A 19,251-nucleotide genomic window follows, 5' to 3' on the forward strand; every position below is an offset into this window, starting at 1 on the left:
AACTGAATTATTTGCCAGTTACATATATTAGACCTTAAAGATCTTAATTTCTGTGATCAAGTGCCTGGTATTGCCTATTAGTAACACACTGTACCTTGTTAATGGCATAAAACGAAAACTAGGAAATTCAGCATTTCCGTTGGACATAAGTGAAAGAAATAACTTCTGTAGTAAGAGGTCAGTGCCTGGGATCCAACAGCCTAAAATATATTCATGAAATGTCCCTGTTTGAGGATGTAGCTTTTCAAATTACTGAAGAGGGCAGATGCCAACATCAGATCCAGATCTCAGTTCCTTGACATATAACTGGAGGTGGACTTGAATCACTGTCCCAGAGTTAATAGCACATATTACCACTGAGTTTGCTCCTCAGGGTGGATAACACATATCAGTGTGCCCTGGGTGTGCAAACACAAGGTACCCAACAAATACCTGGCCACTGCACAGCATCTGACATGCTGCAGTTCTCTCATTAAGTGCTTAGTAACTACTGCAAGCAAGAAAAAAGAAACCACACCAACTACATGGCTAGTATTTCTGACTTGTAATTTTACATGCAATCATCTGATCGGTGTCTTATAAGAGCATATATAATCATACAGGACTGATTTATCTAATGATAAACCTGCTACCTACTTTGAGGAAGGTTACCGCTCAAGTGCGTAGCAAATGATTTCTGGATCTGAGACAGAATGTGTGATTTTATCATAAAACACCAGAGCAACTTGCCTTAAAAAATGTCACTATTCTAGTTTAATATTTACCATATGTATTTTAAAATGGAAATGAGGACCAACTGTAGTGAGGTTAGTAGATTTGCCCTGGAAGTATATCAGTTTAGCCAATACAAGAGTATGTCCCCGATGACTGTTTTTTTAAAAACATCAAGTAACATCTATTCATTCTACCCTTGGATCTGAGTTTCCAGAAGTGAATGTATGAATTTACACACCAGGCGGTGACAGTGAACACCTAATGTCAACCCAAAGCTGACCCCTAGAAGAGCTTCATGGTTCACTTGAGTGACCGCTAATGGTCATTCAGGTTTAAGAAATGGGCTTAAACCAGCTTGCAGCATGTGGTCTGCATTGCTCTTTCCCATGTAACGTCACCTCCAATACCTTATTGTTGCCAGAAAGAACAAAGTCGACACTGTTCATAAAATTTGACTAAACATATTTCAGTGTTTGTTGGGTTTGTGGGGTTTTTTGGAAGATCATAAATCACCTAAAAGCCTCCAATTTAAAAGCCACATTTAGCAAGTAGCAGAAAGCCATGTCATAAATTAGAGGAGTTAGATATAAAAACACCTAAGAATCAAACTCTATATTCCTCCTACGGAGTAGTATCGCCAGTCCTTTCCCAATCTCATTCCACTGATGTCCAGAGTACACAAAACCAGAGCAGAACACAGCCACAAAATGAGCAAGTCTGAGGACACACAGTTATTTCTGAAAACACACACACACACAAAAAATCCTACAGCTTCCTGATGATTTTCTCCAGATCTCACCAACGCTGCCCAAACATCAGCATGGAGACCCTCTCTGCAACCCCTTCTCCATCCCTGGGTTTCACTGTAAGTAAAGCGGTTGCGAGCAGAAAGGACAGTGTCACGCCTGGACCTCTCTCAAGGGCCACCTGAGCAATGGGCAGATGGAAAAAACCTCCCACATCTCAAAACACGATCACATCGCAGATGCCTCGAGTAACCGCACAAGATACTCCGCACGATCTTGCTCAGCAAGCTAACTGTCCGTAAAGGACAAGGAGATGCCTGAAGTCCCCGTGTGGTTTGCCCCCACCTTACACCCCAGGGGTGCCTGCAAGATGAGGATGAGATGGGGGCTGAACAAAGCTGAACGTGGGTTAGTGACCTTGGTGGGAGCATATATGTCCATTCCCACCATGAAAGCTGATGGCAAGATGTTTTATAGCTGGGATCCTTGGACAAGCAGGGCACAGGGCCGATCTCTGCTCAGGCACTTGCCGACTGCTTTTAACTGGGCTATTTGCTCAGTTTCTAAATACTGGGGGCACCCTGTGCTCGGCTGGTAATTTCACACAGAGACACACTTGCTAGGAAGGAGTTCAGAGTTGGGAAGCAGGCGAGGTATTTATGCTGCTGAACCAAGCAATAAAAGTGAGGGGGAGAAAAAACAACACATAAAAAGAGGTAACATGAGCAAAGCACATTTACATGCAGAATCCACACTTCCCTCCAGGGATTCATTAGAGAAGGAAAGGAAATTTGCTTCTGTTTGTTTGGAAAGGCAGATTTATTAGTGGCTGTGAAAAAATTAAGAATTGCCGGCATTTCCCAAGGTAATATTTATTGTAGACCAAGCCAGATCTTAGTTTAAAGGGCAAAGAGCTGATCTTCACAGTTCAAAGTGAAAAAGGGATGAGCGAAGATTCAGCCTGGCCCGAACCTCTGTTTCGAAAGGGGCCATAAGCCACTACAGGACACTACCACCACTATTAAAGGGACCTTACACCATCTGTGATTTGTTTGTTTTCTAACCAAAATATGCTCAAACTGTGATTCTCAGAGTTCAGTCTAGTTCTGGATATGAATTTCCAAAGATCCTAAACAGTGCTAAATTCTCCCAAGAGAGGAACATTTAAGCCAATTCTCAATTTCCCACCTACCAAGAGATATTAGATTTGATCCACAGCTTGGGATTCATGTCCCGCAGACCCTTGGGACAACTGTACTCTTTCCCTGCAAATACTGTTTTTACGGATTGCCATACAGTTGCTTATTCCTGGGACAAGAGCAGCACAATTTTCAGCCTCTGATTTCGAGCACTTTCCCTGGGTCTGTCTGCCTCGTCTCTCAGGGCAGCACTGACCTGGTGCCTTCTCTTGCCAGGGCTGTGGTTCACCCCAAAGCTGCGATGAAGCGATGCTCAGACAGCAGTTCAGGTCCGGTGGGTGGGAGAAGATGCAGCGATTCATGAAGGTACCACAACAGACCTTCAGCAGAAAGGACAAGCAGAAGCTCCCTGGGAAAACAAACTCTCCTCCCTCACCTCAAGTTCATCTCTCAAGAATATTTACAAGAGGGAAGAATAAAATCACTCTGCCAGAAAGAGACATGACCAGCATGGACATCGGAGCATAGGCTCAGCTCTCACTCTTTCCCCAGGAGAATAACGAGCACAAGAATTAGCAGTGAATTCACAGCCCCCACCCAGATCCATCCTCATCTGGTGTTCAGTTAGCGAGCTCACTGCTAATTGCCTGCTGCAGATTACACTTGACAGAGACTAACAGTGCAGCTCATTTCTCCCAAATCCATTTCCCCATCGCTTCCCTGTATGACTCCATTCTTTCCGACCCAACCAATGAGAAGGAAATTCCCCGGTGTGTGCTCTGCTCTCCTCCCCTCCCTGAGGAGCCTCAGAGCCTCAGCTACCTCCCACGGCACCTCCCACAAGGTGTTATCCAAAAACCTAAAAACTCCAATGAGGCTGACTCTCTCCAGGACATAGAAGCTGATAACTGTTATGGGTTTCCTGTATTTTTTTGCTTGTAATATTAAAGATTTCCATGTAAAGCCTCTCCACAAGTACCACAGCAAAAGTTTCAGGTGACGTGCACCGTGTACAACAGCACCCGTAATGCCAATCTATTCATTCTGGTACTTGCAGAAAGAAATGGCCAAACAATAACACTCAGCAACTTACCCATAGTTATTTTCCTCAAAGGAGGCCTGGGAAGGACTTGTACATTAGTGTTTGCTGACCATCTGGAAAATATAAATGAGCTATTTAATAAGAAATGCTTCCTTTCCACTCTCTCATCATTATCAAATGTCTCATCGTCATTAGGTCAGGTTGAATAATGGGATCCTAAATCCTAATTAGGCACTCTAGATGTGACTTTCACGCAATATAATCATAAAATGAATGCTAGTCAAAAGGGCATGAAAGTGCTTTCCATTGGAAAGCGTAATTCTGTCAGAAATTATGTCAGACAAAATCTTCAGCAGGAAATGGTGTCCTGGTTCCTCAAGTCCCTCAAATCAGCTGTTAAGGAGCTGTGGCACTGTGCACATCTAGAGCATGAGTACTTAAACAAACATTTCTAAAATCTTACAAATAAGGGCAGCTGAAGTCTTTAAAAAAGAACAAAATTCTGTATTTCTCTCTCTGAACCAGAAACCCCTTGCTATTATTTCTGTATTGGTGTAGCCCAGGTAGCTCAATTGCATCCTATTTAAAACTTCAGAGAACTTGACTGGACATCTGTGGCAGCGTAACTGTGCAATTGCACTCTGCAATGGCAATCCAGGCTGCTCAGTTGTTCCCATACACTCATCAGTTATTGAGGTGTCCATACATTCCAATACAGAAATGTTTCAGTGGTCCAAGCTCCAACCAGAGAACTAGCAAAGAGGGATGAACTTTGCATGTCTGGAACATCTGCAGGTAGATTGTCTAAACGCACAACAGCGCTGGGAAGCTTCTATTTCCAGGTGTGCGTCTGATCTGTTTCTCTCTGGACCCATAGCTGCATCTGTTATTGTTGTTACAGGATACTGTGCCGAGAAATTAGTATTTTTGGAGTTTGCATGAATTATTCCACTTACCAATGTGGGCAGAGTTTTTGGTCCACTGGTTTTGACAATGATCTCCACTTCTTTAAGCCTGGTTGCTATTAAGTCTTATAAATAATTTTGTTCCTGATCAGAGGAGTTTCCAGCAATACAATTACCTGGGAGAAGCCAATAAAGGCCATAGCTACAGTGCAATAATGAGTTTATAAATTAAAGTTTGCTTTGCCCTTGAGTCAGCAATTAGCATCACAGGACCCTCTTGCAGAGCAGTGATGCAAGACTTCTCAGAAGCCACTTATTGTGAATGCAGTCAATACCTTACACTTGGGAGGCCATAGTGCACCTTAAACAGCAGTTTAGATAAGCTCAAGCAACAGCCACGCTGAGTAATATGATGGCTTTGGTTAACCTGATTGCTGACAGAAGCATCACTTTAACACCTCAAAGACCTGCGAGCAAGGAGAAGTTGGGAAATGCCGTACAGCAGAGCTGTGAGCAAGGGCAGCTCAGCAGGTGCAGTGCTAAGCAGAACAGCCCGTATTCCAGCACTTCCCCTCTGTTCACTGCAGGCTTCAGGTTCTTCTTTCCACATGTACCTTAATGAAATTGTCCAAAGTACCAGTGTCACCTCTAGCTTTGACTGTCCCCATACTTCACAATTAGCAGGAGAAGTGACAAGACAAATTATATCATGGCAGCCTAATAATTCATGAGAGTTTATATAGAGATCTGACAACATCCTCCTCTATGCTCATCAACAGCTACCAATAAAGCCACTCCAACCAACTCCTATCCAGTCTGTTACCCTTCATTTCTTTCACGGTCTATATATTTTTCTAGCGCAAACACAGGACCTTGTTCTGGGGCATTTATAGTGCTGCTACCCATTCAGTTTTCCTACTATGAGGGCAAAGAGACAAACTGAGTACGACACACCACAGATTGCAAGACGCTCAGGTTCTCATAAACCAAAGAGGACTTATTGCATCAACAAAAAAATGCTGAGCGACAGGAAATGAAATACACGTTCTGCCTGAATCCCCTTCCAGAATAAGATCGCTGTTGCCATTGGAGACAGAGCCGAGTCAACATCAGGATCATTTGAGAGCAGTGGTTGCACAAGCCCAGCCAGAAAACAAGACTAGCAGAGAAAGTCCTCCTGACACCACCATTATGTCTCCAAGTCAAATGCCTACCAACCCGGCACAGCCATGAAATTGTCTCCATGTGAGGCTCCTACATATCAGTAGATACGACTGATACTCAAGAACATGCCTAGAGCTGTGGAGACACAGACCTGGGGAGGGAGATGAAGCCAGAGAAGTCAAATGAGGACTGCAAAAGCTCCACTGCTCAGAGACAAGGAAAAAGCCAGAAGAAATTGGGACATACACTGCAACAGCAGCAACACTGAAATTCTCCAAGCGGCAGCGTCTGAATCTAGGAGATTTTTTTTTTGGGGGGGGGGGGGGGGGAATAATTGCAATGGCAGAATCACTTAGACCTCCAGAAGGAAATGTTATTAAAACAAACACCTGCAGATCTGGATAGAAAGTAAGAAAGAAGAATGGGCTTGATTCCCAACTGGATCACAGCTCTCGATGGTAATAAGAGAGCAGATGACTGGGGAGCACAGTGGGGTTTTCTAGTCTGATCGTGTTCAGCCTCATGCTAGGACTACTACTACTGCTAACGTGTATTGGAATACAGATTCAGGATCTTAAGTTAGACTTAGGACTGTTCATAGCACTGGTGATGAAGGTAGCACCAGACCTAGACATGTTTCTGCAGTTCCCTAGGGTTACCTTACTCCCAAAAGCGATCAGTTCTGAACCCATTTGTTTGCAAATGCTGATAAAACTGCTAATGAGATAAAACAGATAGCGCCCGCAGTCCTCTAATGAAAGTTGTGTTCTTTGCTCCTGTTACATTACAAAATTCCATTCTAATAAACACAGATACTGAGATTATTGCACAGAAAGGCATAATGGAATCAACTGCTTTAAGACTAGAAATACAACAGTTCCTCTTTTTTCTTTTCTTTTTTGCTGCTAAACTTCATCACATCATTTTGACACATTCTTTGTCAAGACCAGCACCTTGACCCTGCAAACCACAAAAAACATAGATTCCTCGCTTCTGTTCTTATGTGCAAAACCCCCAAAAGTCATATCCTTCCCACCGCAACATGATCCAAAACACACCTCCAACATCCAGCGTCATTTCCCAGGCTCAGCATGACAAAAACAATTATTGTAATGGCTCCACTGATGCACACAAGCTTCATCCAATCATTTTACAGCACAAAAAGTAGTCGTGAAAACATTTTACCTCTAAAGATCAAAAGGACATGTGAAGAGGGATTTTTCCTGAAAGACCATTCTGTGGGGACCTACAATCTTCACACTATTCCTGGAGTCTGAACTACTCCAAGGTGCAAAATATACAATCTTGAAAATGAATAAACTCTGGGAGATGAAGAAAAGAAGAAAATACAACTTTTGAGACTGGAGTGGTGGGTTGCTGGAGCATTGAAACTTTAATTAATGGTCTTTTCCTGACAGAACTGGAGAGAGAAAAAAATAGCTGTAGCACAGCAGTAGCACAGTCATTTGCAAGTCTGCACTTCTGATTACCATACAATAGCTAGGAATAATTGCAAAGTTCCCACATATATTATAACCTTGGGAAACGCTCACCGTGCTGTGTTACTTTAAAGCACACTACTTAGAGCGCTGTTCTCTGTCAGCATTACTAGTGGAACTTAAAAGCCAGTTTTACCTTTCAGGTCTTCATGACTAAATATGGTTTTATTTCATGGCAAGAGTCAAGAGCGGTTCCCCAAAATTCTAGGAAAATAAGCCCTGCTGGAGAATTCATAATTGAGTGAGGACAAAGAACTGCCTTGAATGCGGGGGATTTTTCCCTCAAATGGACAATGCGCACAACCACATACTCAGCAAACATATATCACGTGGTGGTATAATGCTTTCAGAATCATTTCCAGGCCTTTTATTGTAGAATCAGTGCCTGATTGGAGGTGATGCAAAACGGGACTCACCAACATTTATCAGTTTGAACGCTCCAGGGAGCCTCAGCATGAAATAATCACCAAGAAATACATTTATAATGACACCCAGCAACTGCAATCTGTGTCCAAAAGGATCCTCATCTCCTTTTGAACACAAAGTGACAAAAATGACTAATGCTATAGCAGCATAGTAATTGGTTCAGAGGTCTCTATTGGTTATCCCTCATCTCACGCCCAAATTATTAGTAATGACCCTTTAGGAAGTCCCAAAAGGGTATCAGATCAAGTGGTAGATACTGCAGGTTGAATTAGAAGTCATCTCTGCAAGAACCCTAAGGCTGAAGGAATAAGGCTAAACTAATAAAGGCGGTACAAATTAAACAAGCAATCCTCCCCTCAGCTTGCATCAAGCTTATTCCACCTAAGACCAGGACACAGCATAGGTATGGTCTCTTCAGGTTAAGGAAATGTTTCTACCAAATACAGAACCTCTAACACGTTCTTGAAAGATTATCTTCTCTTTGTTTCTTTTTCATCCTTTCCAAGCAATAAATACAGCTTAGGGTTTATGAACAATTAGTACAACCATCCCGTTTGATCCTTTGGAGCAAAGCATTTGCTAAAATTTATTTTTATGTCTAAAAAAATTTACCCAACTGATATGTTTTCTAACATCAGGAAGCAGAAAAACAGAAACATTTTGGCTGTGCTGTTTAGACTTTCGAAATAAGGCCATTAGCTTAGTTCTCAAAATGTCTAGGTATACAGCTTCACATTCACGACAGTCTTTGTAAGGGAAGATCTTTTGTGTCTTCATGACACTAGTTCTTTTCCAACCTCTTTTAGTCAAAAGTAAAAATATGGCTTTTCATCGACTTTTTTTTTATGCTTTAGGTTGTTGATAAATGTGGAAAGCAGCATTTAGAGATCATTTCGCAGTCATCATTACAAACATAAGAGCATTCTGAAAGAAAGTCCATTAAGCATGTTCAGTGAAAGAAAAAGAAAAAAAAACCCACAAAAGTGAACACTAAGTAAGTTTTTCCACTGAGTTAGCTTCCAACTTCTTGAAATAAAAATGAAATGCTCACTTTTTAAGAAGCGATGCTTCCGAGCAGGTCACTTGTGAGATAACTTCCCTACAACAAGGGACAATAACAGGAACCCCAAGGAACTGGGACTCCATTTCTAGGGTGAGATTAACATACCACAAGTCTTCAATACTTTTAATTCTCATGGAGTCATAGAAAAGGAGAAGGAAGAAGGGTACATTTAAGAAAAGCTACTAAGGTCACTTGAGGTTGTTTGTTGGTGAAATTATGTTTATTCACTAAGGATGTGTCCCACTTGTATCCAAGAAAACTTCCAAAATTAATAAAGATATGTCTATATAACAACGTTCACATGAATGAGGTTGGTTGTGCTCTCAAAACAGTTACATTTAGGCTGGGCTTTTCCAGACAGCCAAAGGAAGCTTGGAGCCTAAATCCCATGGGTGCCAACCTTATTAGCATAGGCTCCCTCAAAACAGCCCAGACTTCTTACAACAACATATATCCATTCCAGTTTTCAAAGCACGTATGCTTCTAGGGAATTAAAACGCAGTCTTTTTGTCCCCATTCAGAAAGATCCTTGAAATGCTGAAAGGTAAACAAAAAGATCAGTTCTACCTTTCCCGAGCAAAAACAAATACTAAGCCAGGCTCCATTTCTCCTGAGTTTGCGTGGCAGGAGGAGTCCATGCAGCAAGGACCGTGCATTTTTCAGCTCTCTCGGGGCTGAAAGCATATTCCTCTATCTAACACAGTCTACGAGTTAGCAATGAGCATATATATACAGATACTAGGTTTTTTTCACCCCCACTTTTCATCCACACAAGATTCCCCACTTAAGCTATGTAATTGTTGCCCAAAATGGCAACACATGCTCTGCAATTATCATTAGAGTTAATTAAAGCCTCTGTGCAGTAGGCAGCTTTGAATTGCTGTTTACACTCAAGTCTCTGAACATGCTGCAGGTAATTGAAAAAGAAGCATCAACCCAATATTGTTGATTTTTTTTATTGGCAAGCGTTTGATAATTTGATTTTGGTCATCACCTATTTCTAAAAATAAAAAATTAATTTCCTCTGAAGGCTTTATTCTCCCCTTCAGCACACTCCACTAAGTTATTGTCATGTTTCTGTGGCCGTTACTGTAGCGATGCTTAGAAGTTCTAAGAGAATCAGGTCAGAAAGATGATGATATACAATAAAAAAAAAATCTCACATGTATAAGGAGGAAATTCTGAAATTCTGCATTTCAGACCACTGGCAGCAGGTACCTATGCAAAGTGTATGCACCCCAGGACCTCAGCAATAATCGGAGAGGCACAGAATTTGGCAGCTCGCTTGCACAGAGTTTCACCTGAAAAACTCCAAGGTTGGAATAATTTACCACTACTTCACAGACAGAAGAGATGCAGTGCACTCCAGTTCCTCTGCATCTTCCTGGCTGATGGGCACAGTAAGTTCTGTGTCTCCGCTGCACATTTAAGATTTCAGCCTCTTTTAAAGGCTGCAGTTATAGTTCCTAAGTACCAGCCCCTTTTCCCCTCTTACTCTCTAACCCAGTGGAAGACATACCTGACTGATAGTCCAATTAACATTTCCCTGATAATATTCACCTTTTCTTTCTCAAGGGTCTTTGTAGACATGATTCCCAGCCACTGCCCTAAGTGTGCAGCCAAGCAGACCCCTACTAGAACAGGGGCCTCATTTGTTGTGCTCCCACTCTGGACAATCAACTGAAGGCAATCAATTTTTGCAAGTCCTGAACATCCTCAGTTTCCATTCAAGTACACAAGAACAAGATGTGCTCAGCACCTCTAACCATCAGGGTAAAATATATATCATGGGCACTCAGAGAAGCAAGATTTGCCTAGAAGTGGGCAATCAGGATCCCAATCCCACAGTGAGGACTGATGGCTCTGGTTTCTAGTATCCCTGAAACCAGCCCCCACCTCCCTTCTGCTTACCAGAGTATGTGCTCAGGACTCCCTGCCCTACAAAAGTTGGTGGGCTGGTTCATAGGGTGACCCAGGCTGGAGGAGGGAGCACCAGTCATTTAAGTTTTGCTCTGCATTGAGACTGGTCCCGGCACTGCCTTGGTTCTTCCACCAAATGAGCTGAGAAATCCAGTCAAAATTGTTGTAAAGACACCTCCACAGCCTAACTGCTCTAGATACAATTTTTAAAAGCTGACAAAAGTGAAGCACACTTTCAAGTTTTGACTCACAACTTCAAAACCTGTTCTAGTCATATGGGGGGCGGGGGGGGGAACCAACACAAACCTGCAAAGCATCGCTTGAGAGCACTTCCGTATGTTTTCTCTGGGGATTCAGTCTTGCTCACTGTTTTCTATCTTCAGCTCCTTCCTCCCATTATCCCCAGACAGCACACTTAAGAGCTTGGGGGGGGTGGGGTGGGGTGGTGAAACCAACAAACCCAAAAAACAAACAAACAAAACCACACAACAACAAAAAACCCAACACACCAAGACCTCCTTCCACAGCTCCTCAGGTGCACAGATGTCTCTGAGTTAACCCTTCCTCTAATTCATAGAATCATAGAATGGGTTGGGTTGGAAGGGACCTCAAAGATCATGTAGTTCCACCCTCCCTGCCATGGGCAGGGACACCTTTCACTCCATTTGTGTTTATAAACTCTATATAGATGCCATAGTACCCAGATTATTCATTTTGCGCCTCACTTTCCCAAAGAAATACTATTTTCTTTCTTGTCTCCTGGTGAAGCGGCAGAAAGGGTACAGTTACACCAAAATCTTGCTACCAGCACTGGAAACCTGAGTGGCTATTGCAAAAATATCCAAGGTCAGTCAGCTGGCAATGAACAGAGCTGCTGGCTCCTGTAAGTTTTAAAGCACACTCTTTGAAGTCTGGTGATGCCAACGTGCTACTGAGCACACATCTATTTTTGTGCTGAAAGGGGTCCTGCCAAGAGAACAATGGTCACTTCACAAGAGTATGACTCCTCTGACTCCATCAGAACTCATCTCTTCTGGACATCCTGCCCTAACCTCCTCAAAATTCAAGCACAGAAGCACACAAAGAAGCCACCCTACAACATATATTATTCAGCCTGGAAGAGACCGAATTGCTGATGACAGCCTCACTGCTGTCACCCAAACGAAACGTTTCAAAAGCAGTTTTAACTAAATCCAGAGAAGATCTGGATTTAGATCTGTAAGGCTGGTGTCACCACCTTATGATGACATTAAATACCAAAGAGGGGTCTTGGCACGTGCTTAAAATAACCTCTCACCTCATCCTGGAGGTTTCCATGGCAGAGCACCCACAAAACCAGAGCTCTGAAGTGCTCATGGAGAGGTTAAGTCCTGCTCTTACAAGCCCAAGGCAGGTGAGGGTGCTTGGCAGAAGGCTGCCCTCAGGGCTGGAACTCCAGAGTGTGGGAAACCATCAGAAAGAGCTTTACCAGTGCAAAAATGGGAGGTTAAAGCACAGAGCATCCTGGGCAGAAAGGTCTGACCGAGTCAGCCTGGGCAATGCCAAGCACACCAGTTCCTCTGAGAACTTTGCAGCTCTCCCTGCACCAGCCCCGGCAGCAACCCTCCGCTTTAGAAACGTACAGCGGAGAAGTAAACACGCTTAGTTCACCCAGCTCTCTCAACTTGAAAAAAAGAGGGGGAAAACTTTGCATTAACTCTGCTTCAGTCATTAAGGGCACAAAAGATTCAGAGGCTTTCCATGTCTCTATTAATTTCCAAAGCTGATCTTTCAAAGGGAAGCTGCAGGGAGTGACATAAAAACAAATTAATTTGTAAAAAGGACAGACGAAACATTACCTGGACACAGGAAAGCACTTCTCCAGGAAGATCAAACCCCAGATGCTGCTGAAAACCAAATGGGTTTTAAGGAACAGCAGATCTCAGGCCAGCAATAGATAATCAGAGAGATTAGTGGAAAACTGATTAGATCAAAGTCCCCGAACATGGTTTAGTCACCATGGGTATGGTCACCAAAACCTGAAGGCTGAATTCTGTGTTAAGAGAAATCTTTTTCTTTTTTTCCCCCCGTGTGCCTTTAATCAAAGGAGGAAGAAAATCTGTCTGAAAAGCGCTCTGACAGGTGCAAGGAAGATAAGCTAGAGGCAGATCACACAGACAACAGCATTTGGAAAAGAGAAGACTGGGGATTATCACCACGAATACGCATAAGCTTCATTCTTTATAGTCGAGCATGTTGTTAATAATAATACTACTTATCCCTCTTAGAGCATTTTAAGCTTTCAAAGTGCTATACAAATAGTAATCACTAAGCGAAGGTGCCAAAGAATCCCTTCCATATCCTGCTGATTGCACAGACCGAAAGCACAGTAAGTACAACATGTACAACGGCAAACACAGGCCTGAACAACCACCGTAGTTAATAATATTACAAAAAAGATTGTGTTCTAAAGGGAAAGGTATTAGTGTGCATCCAGTAGGAACCTATTCTTACCTAGTGCTGTGGAGGCAGCACCAGATGTAGAGGGAGCAACAGATGCTGCTGGGAGGAAGATGTAGCAGACGGGAACATGGAAACATCTACAGAAGATGAGGAAAAAAACGTCCGCAAGACCTGGGAAAACTTTGCAGATGTACTGGGGAGCAAAAGGTGAAACTAGGGCAAAGATTTGAGAGCAAAAGTAATGTCATTAAATCAACCAACAAGGAAGGTGATGGATCTTAAGCAGTTTAACTTTATCAGAATGGGGAAAAAATCAAATAAGCAACTGGCAATCGGAAGGGCTGATCAGGACACAGGCTCATTCCTTGGCAATAGGAATGAGGAACAAATTACGTTAATTTGAGGTAATGATGGGAAACTGTTGCCAAATTTGGTGAATACTGGTTAGAAAGTGCACATGAATTAATCCTGCCTAGTCCTTGAATACTTCGGCTGTCCGGCAGCGCTTTCTGCAGAAGTGCTCAACAGAATGCATAAAAAGGCAAAGTCTGTAATTGTACAGAGTGATCCTTCATACAGCGACACAGAGAATGACCAGAATTTCCACTGCACAAATGTTAGGTACTGCAGCTGCTGAACACCTCCCAGGAAGGACTGCAGGATCCCACCCAGCCTGTCCAGGGTCACACTCTGGTTTTAAGTACAGGTGCTCTGCATCGAGGTGAACTCTGCCCTAAGCACCCATGAAAACTACTGTAATTAAACAGACCACCTTAAACCATCTCTTCTACTGTGAGGGTACCATAAACCCTAGCTCTCTGACCTCAGCTTTTAGTCATACATAAATAGAAAAGAAAATCTATTTATTGACAAATACATCTCTATTTCTGATGCGAGAAGGACACAGAGAACCACTGCTCTGTTCCTAAAACAGAAGCTACACGAGCTGCTCGAAAGGTGCAGAACAGAAACTCAAGTGCATTTTTCAGGCAAATCCTATATGGCCCGTTCACTTCCCTGCCAGATAATAGCTGTGTTGTCTCCAAGGAAACAGGAGGCAGACCTCAGCGGTGTGTTAAATGAAATTATCTCATTAACATTTATTTCCTGGTTTACTGTTTCACCAGTTAATACAGAAGATGCTACAGCCACCAGACAAAAAGATCCTCTGGTCCATTCTGAATGGGAGAACATGCCAAGCAGTGAAGAAGAGGTCCCCGAGCTTTTCTTCCCTGAAGCTCCAGATCCTGGTTCATAGCGGGGAGAGAGATAAAAATGTAGAAAGCATAATTCACCATAAGGCATCAAGTTTTTCATACCTGTTTAATGATTCTCATTACTTTTCATTTTTAAATATTCACACAGTCTAAGTAGTTTGACTTGCAAAAACTATCAGAGGTTCAGAGTTCTCAATGTCCTATCTCAGGGACACCCAAATGAGTAAAACAATGAGATTTGTATCTGTGGCTCCTTTGGGAAGTTTTGACAATTTTTTTCCCATTTTCAGCTAAACAAACTAAGCAGGATCTTAGCAAGAGGAGAAGAAAAGAACTGATGTCTGACAGAGAAACAACTCTTAGGAGATGCTGAAGTCTCACTCTGTCAGCTGCCTGCTGCCAGAGTTTCAGCCCCATCCCACAAATGGACATGCCCAAACTCTGGTATCTCCAAGATACCATGTTTGAGAGTCTGGGTTATTAAAAATCAGGTTTCATTTACTGATGAAGAACCTCCAACTGACATCTTCCTCATTCACATTGCTGTTTGTATTTGAAAGATTTGCTCCAGGGGTCCAAGTCCAACACACATCAATAACACTCGCCCCATCGCCAGCAGGACCCGATTACACTTCAGCTCTTTTTCCCACATCATACTTGAAATGATCAACACATGGTATAACCAGTTGGCACTGTGATGGAAAGTCAAAGCAAATATCACAGGCAGCTGCCTCTCCCATTCACTCTGTCAGAAACTTGGTCAAAGGCTGCCACATTTTACAAAATGAGTATTTCTTATTTTTCTGTTTTATCTCCTTTGCTCAAGTGTTTGATCATAATCGCTGCCTCCAGTAATTCGCTGGTTGTAGTTCCCATTCTTAAATCTGATAATATTTCCTAAATCCCTTCTTGTCAGACAGCTAGCATCTACACGTTTCCGTATGTCTGCTCTGGAATTGCAGAAATACTCTTTCTCCTCCCAAAAAGTTAAACACTTCTTAGCAACAGACAGTAATACCACCAAATTCCTCCAAAGCCCTTGGATGTGTTTTGGATGTTTAAAATTCAAGGGAACAGCTGTCAAGTGAGATGATAATTGTGCTGTCAGTGTACCCAAGGAGAATTAGTGAAATTACCCTCCAGCGAATGTATGCTAGATAATCTCATAAGTAAAAAAGTTTTCCTTATCACACAGAAATGGAGAGAAGATATGAAATAAGTAACATTCATCTGAAATCGATGCTGTCTGAAAGATGCAATTGTAACTGATGCGTTTAACTTTTTTTTTAACCATGGTGATGGGATAAATTGTGTATAGTCTTTGTAACCAGGGTAATGGGATCAAGGTGACGAGATTATTAACAATAGTAAGGTAATGGTCGAATGACTGTGGTGTTAGTAGCCAGTCTTGCTGCTATGGCCCCTGTACAGCCCCAACCTAACAGGTAACCAATAAGAAATGCGAAAAACATTTTAAGAACGAGAACCTGAGAGCTTGGTGGTACCATGGAGCTGATAAATTGCACGGTTGGTACATGAGCCAAGTAATATTTCATTTTCTGTCAAAATCGTGCCCTTTGAGTGAACTTTGTTCATTATAATCTAATTATAATACCAAAACACAGCTCCATTCTAAAAGCTACCCGCCTCCAAGGTACGACCACCCCTCCCTGGGCATGCTCTCCAAAATTCTTTAAGGCTATAGCTTTAAAAGCAAAGCAAGAAAGTTTTACACCAATCGTAAAGAAGTAACTATGTGATGGAATTGTAACTACGTGTGTTTTGAGAATATAAATGTGTGTAGGTTTGTAGGCTGGGTGGGCATGTTAGGAGGAGAGATCCCCCATGCACCCAGTGCTGAATAAACCAATGTTGGCTTTCTAAACTGCTGCTTGGAAAGTTTTTATTGCCGTTTGAGCGGTAACACAGTGAACCAAATGCACTGCTGGAAGCTATGACAAAACAGACACTCGGAAGAGGCCAGCTAACACCACGGCAGCACGATGCCATCGTTTCTAGAGTCCAGACCCTCTGAGAAAGAAGAAGGAACTGCACTGTCACGGCCCTCCAAAGATCTCGTGACATTGAAAGTCACACCAGAGAGGACCTGACTTGTATCGATATCTTTCTGGATTGCTGGATGGGGAGGAAGGACAGATGGTTCGTCCTAACCGAGCATGAGTGGAAAGCAGTGATTGCCGCAAGCAAGGATGAGCTTGGGAAACCCCGCACTACCTGCCTGCTCAGTTTTAACACAAGGAGAAGGATTGCAATAGCCCCTGCTCCTGGTAGCAGGAGCCACGCTTGCTTCAGGAGCAAAACTGTCCACCACGCGCAAATCCCAGAAGTGCAACCAACTGAATATCCCACTTCCACCCCGCCTGCTCCAATGCATACTACCTTAATGCCCCTGAAACTCAGAATGACATTGCAGAGACATCTAAAGAACCTGTAGATCTATTAAGCTGAGAACTGGGGACTGTTAGACTCTCGTTCCCTTTTTTTAATTCTAAATTACTTGGCACGAAGTCATCCTGGCCTATAAGAGGTAACACCACGCTCAGGTGATACCATGACACAAAAGGAATCCAAATCCCTCAAGTGGCATTGAAAGCTTCAGGAGTGATCTCTCAAGAAACACCCTGAAGGACACATCCACTTTCAGGAACAATCCCAAAAAGCTGCAGCAGAAACGAGCAGGGAATTTCTAGACTCCCACAACAGGATGGACACGGTGCTGAGCCAGGATGACTGAGATAAGGATCATAGCAGCTCATTAAAAGATAAACCGCTCAAACAGGCAAACATTTTGCAACACAGTCTAGCTTCAAATAAGTGATTTACCAGCTCCAACCAGAAAAAAAACCAACAGCAATTTTCACATTTTTCAGAAAGCCTTAATTAGGCAAAAATGAGAAAAGCATAAAAATTGGGAAACGGCGTGTGAAATGGCTGCATTTGTCCTGTGGATTTTCCAACAGCGTTTGTACACAGCCGAATGCTCCCATTGCCCACCAGGATCAAGGCTCCCAGGGCAACTTTCACGTTGATATATTCCTCATTATTCCTACTAAGGCAAAGGCAGAAATCAACCCCTAGGTTTCAGTTATTATACAGTCATTAACGGTGATTTCTGCTGCATTTCTGTTGCTTCCGCTCCCATTGAAACCACTGACCCGAAGAAAGACTTTGTCTCTCCATCGGAACTAATCAGTAATGGCACAAGAACAACCTAGAGGCATTGCAAGCTCACGTTTCCACGTTTTCCCAAGATGCACAAGGTCTCAGGAAAGACCATAAAAAGGTCTCATACACGCCAGATACATGGACTTTAAAATGGAGAGGAACAACCATCGATGGACACAGAGAGTGCCCATTGGGACAAAGGGATAATTTGCAAATTAGAAACGAGAGTCAGGATGAGAAGCAGCAAAACAAGACAAATTTTCATTCTGTCTAAACGCAGCTATAAACAGAACACACCTAAATCAGCGTTAAGTGAGAAGAAGCAGTTGTCTTTTCATCAATTCAGAGGAAAAAAGGAATTCATTATCTGAAGAGATGTGGCAGGTGACAGCTAATGTTAGAGCTACACACTGAAAAGCAGAGTCAGAACAAGGAGCCTTACATAGTCCAAATATCACTGCCCTTATTTATTCAAAATTTCCATCACATTCAGAGAGCTTTGTCCAGAGTTAGACACGATACTTTAGCTCGGTATAAGAACTTTTATTGTCTCAATAAAAATAAGGCTTTTTGAGCAAAACTGCCTTTTGATAGGAAGCCGGATTTGAATCCACTTGACTTTTTTTTTTTTTTTTTTTCTTTTCACAAAGATGCTTTCACTTGGTTGAAAAAACTGTGGTTTCTCATTGTGGTTTTTGGAAGAAGTCAACACTTCCTGCCAGGAAAAGGGTGAGGAGGGAGATCATTTTCCAACCAGCAATAAAGCAGAAAAACAAAAGTTTGTAAGTGAAGAGCTAGAAAATGAATAATCAGGTATTACTCTGCATCTCATGGTTTAATCAACCTAGCTTTCATCGTGTCATCCTCAGGAACACTTGACAGGTTACTCAAAAAGCCTCTTACAGGACAAGCTTCCTTTGCCCACACCAGCTGTGGAGCTCACAAGCTGTCAGCCACGAGCAGACGCCTCTTCTGCACGCTCGGCAGGAGGAGCGGGAAGGGTCTGATGCCCGGACTGAGAGCACACCTGGGAGAACACCACGAACAGAGGATGCAAGGGATGCACAGAGCTGTTTCCAGATCACGGGTGGCACACTCTACCAAGATGTTACAGACTGAGCATTTATTTATCTGTAATCTTAAGCTGAAGGAGGGGAAATTTAGATTAGATATTAGGAAGAAATTCTTCCCTGTGAGGGTGGTGAGGCCCTGGCTCCCTGGAAGTGTTCAAGACCACGTTGGATGGGACTTTGGGCAACCTGGGCTAGTGGAGGGTGTCCCTGCCCATGGCAGGGGGTTGGAACTAGATGGCCTTTAAGGTCCCTTCCAACCCAAACCAGTCTGTGATTCTACTTACTGGCAGCAGAAAACCAGAATATATGTCATCTAAGCAATTGACCAGAAGCTTCCTAAGCAAATATTTTAGCTGAATTACTAACAAGATCATTTTGTTTCTCCAAAACGTTATTGTTAGATCACTTATCAGGGCCATTTTCCTTATTAAAGTTTCATGCAACACAACTATGGTGCTTCGTAAAGACACAGTTTAATGCTATACCGTAAGTATTACATTCACAGGGCTGCTCTTATATCAGCTCAGTTGTCAGTTGCCAGTATCTTTTGCTACCTTATGAATTATTTTTTTCCAACAGGTCTTTCCATTCAGTAGAAATTCATTTCAAAGAGTTTTGCAATAATACTTTGCGCTTTCAGATTTTGAAGAATGGAAAATTTTTCATCTTTGCAAGCCTGATCTTTTACCAAAAGCACCTTGTAGACAAAAGAGAA

Source organism: Balearica regulorum, chromosome 18 (genome assembly GCF_011004875.1).
Source record: "Balearica regulorum gibbericeps isolate bBalReg1 chromosome 18, bBalReg1.pri, whole genome shotgun sequence".
Lineage (NCBI taxonomy): Eukaryota > Metazoa > Chordata > Aves > Gruiformes > Gruidae > Balearica > Balearica regulorum.